This window comes from Tenebrio molitor, unplaced genomic scaffold (genome assembly GCF_963966145.1).
Source record: "Tenebrio molitor unplaced genomic scaffold, icTenMoli1.1 SCAFFOLD_183, whole genome shotgun sequence".
NCBI lineage: Eukaryota > Metazoa > Arthropoda > Insecta > Coleoptera > Tenebrionidae > Tenebrio > Tenebrio molitor.
Window position 1 is genome coordinate 39,196 of NW_027184111.1, and position 2,622 is coordinate 41,817.

The window sequence follows — 2,622 nt, forward strand, 5'->3', positions numbered from 1 at the left end:
GGACGAGTCGACGACGGGTCCCGTTGCCGTCCGGACCCTTCGGGACGGCCGAAAGTCCGTCGAGAGGATCATCCGAAAGGAGACGGTCTTCATCGTCCGACCGATGCCGCACCTACGAGTTTTCCGATATTTTCTTCGACGGATCTTCAGGTTTTCTTCCTTTCTTCCGTCTTTCTCTCTTCGTAATTTCGTGTCCGACCTGCGTCGTCCGAAGTCGGGGTGAAGATCGAAGAAAAAACGCCAAAAATAACAACTCGTCAGCCACGCACACCGCGTTCGAATGTCTAACGGTCCAACTTGGATTTTCGAAGATCGCCGAATCCGAGGGACGATAAATAATAATAATAATAATAATAATGGTAATAAATAATAATGTTAATAATAATAATAATGATATGATGATTATAACGATAATTATTATAGATAGGTAAATAGAAACACAGGTCTCCTCTCGAAAATCGGAACTTCCTGATATTACTTACATATTTCGGTCGATCCAAATGTGGGAATCTCGTCGTCGTCGGAGCAAGCAGCGCGGTAGGTGGGGTGAAATTCTGGATTTTCCACCGCCGCCGGCGGTCGAAAAATGTGCGACGCGGGAGATCGCCAGTCCGTCTAGTAGTCTCTCTTGTCGTTAGAGCGTGACGTGGTGGTTGTTGTGGGATTTCCCGTTAGTTCGGTCCGACGTCGGTCGTCAGAGGGTAAGTGCATACGGAAACGAAACGCATCGCGTTTTGATGTTCATATTCGTGCATCGGAATGTTAAAAGCAATATATTTTACACCAACGATCACACCTAAACACCACGGCAACGGCCATACCACGTTGAAAAGCACCGGTTCTCGTCCGATCACCGAAGTTAAGCAACGTCGGGCGCGGTCAGTACTTGGATGGGTGACCGCTTGGGAACACCGCGTGCCGTTGCCCCCCAACACTTTTTGTTTTTTTTTGAAATCCATAGCAACCACCGAACCGATTTGTTTTTCGTGCAGGTATTCGGAAACATGCACAGACCCGTATAATGTAGATTCATAGCTTTAAGTACTAGATAATTAAGAAAACAATTTTTTTTGTCGATTAATTGTAAACAATTGCAGAATAAAAACTCGTCAAACGGTAAAGGTTGTCGTTCGATCACCGAAGGTAAGCCACGCGGGCAGCGGTCAGCACTTGGACGGGTGACCGGTTCATTATATTCCTTCCGTGAGTTTAACAAAGATAACATATGCAAATGTCGTAAGTGCGACGAGGAAGACGGCGATCTTTTAATGTAAAAAAAATATATATTAGGTTACGCGTACATGCCACTTTGACTGCTGCTTTATTTTTTTGGTTTTTAAATAATTAGAGATCTGAATTCAACATATCAGTTCTATGTTATAATGGACAGACAATGTTGTATTCTTGGCCCCTAACACGTTAAGACCAACATAAAAACTAGAATAACTTACCATTCGTTAAACGTTAAACAATTTCGAACCACGTTTTTTTGAGCTCGAACAAACTCATAACACAACACTCATTTATTAGTCACTGGACCATTGTAAAACGAGAAGAGAGAAAAACCATGCGAAACTATTTTTAAAACGAAGAGAATAAAGGTTTTAAATGGTAGGGCTGTATGACAGACTTGTCAATTATCGTGGGGGGTACGGCTGAGATTTATGACGAAATCGAGCGGCGCCGGCGGTCGGTCACTTTCACGAAAGAGGTCTAAACACGGGTCGTTTACGATACCCTCTGGTTACTAGAAAAGTTCTAGACAGATGTTTGTCGGCTTTTCGAGGTATTTATTTGTGAGTCCAAAGACTCAATGGAGTAATATCGGACTGAAATTCCAAGATTTTGCTGTGTAATCCAAAAAACTATGTTCCTCGTAACATTTAACGATGTGTTAATTCAACTATTATTTTAATTTTTCGTATACGTATTTATACTAAAAAGTACAGCGCTTCCAACAGTGAATTGTGAATTGAAAATGTTTCAAAGAAAGATCGATAGTTTTGAAAAAAATTACATATTAATAAATTTAGATAGATTTAGAAGTATACATTGCACTTACTTTTCAAAATTATTGTACTTCTGATTTGGTTGAAATAACATAATATGTAGCAGTCATAGTCTTGTGTACATTGCAGTCGCGGCTGGTGTTGGGTAAAACCTTTATTTTTTAGGGGGTCATTACCCAAATGACCTCATGGACCAGCCGTTCCTGTTAGGTTTTATATATCAAATTGATTCGTCTGTCTTTTTCATCATGCCTTCGAAAAGCGAGCTCCTGTTTCGCCAAAGTAACTGTGACGTCAATTAAATACGATAATAAAATTCGGTTTTTCCGAACTTATTGTGAGTGAGAGCAGTGAGAGCATCTTCTTTTCGTATCCCACCTCCACCCGGCGGCAGTAGTGCAGTGCTTATCAACATAATTACCGGCGTCTCGCCTCCACATTTTGACTTTTTTGTGTTTTATGTGTTCTCTAAGTCCAAAATTTTTAAATTTTTAAAAAGAGATTGCGGTACTATTCCTGTTGCTGAAATTATAATAATATATTTATTAATTTTTGTATTATATGTCTGTGTTATATTGTGTGAATTTGGAACAGCTATATCTAAAAGATATGC

At 40.2% G+C, this 2,622-nt stretch overlaps 1 non-coding gene across 1 annotated transcript; it reads left to right on the top strand.

Annotated features, from left to right (window-relative positions):
- The first annotated feature begins 807 nt into the window (after positions 1–807).
- LOC138140733 (5S ribosomal RNA) lies at positions 808–927 on the top strand. Its single transcript, XR_011162729.1, has one exon. It is a non-coding gene; the product is annotated as a 5S ribosomal RNA (ribosomal RNA).
- Positions 928–2,622: the final 1,695 nt, after the last annotated feature.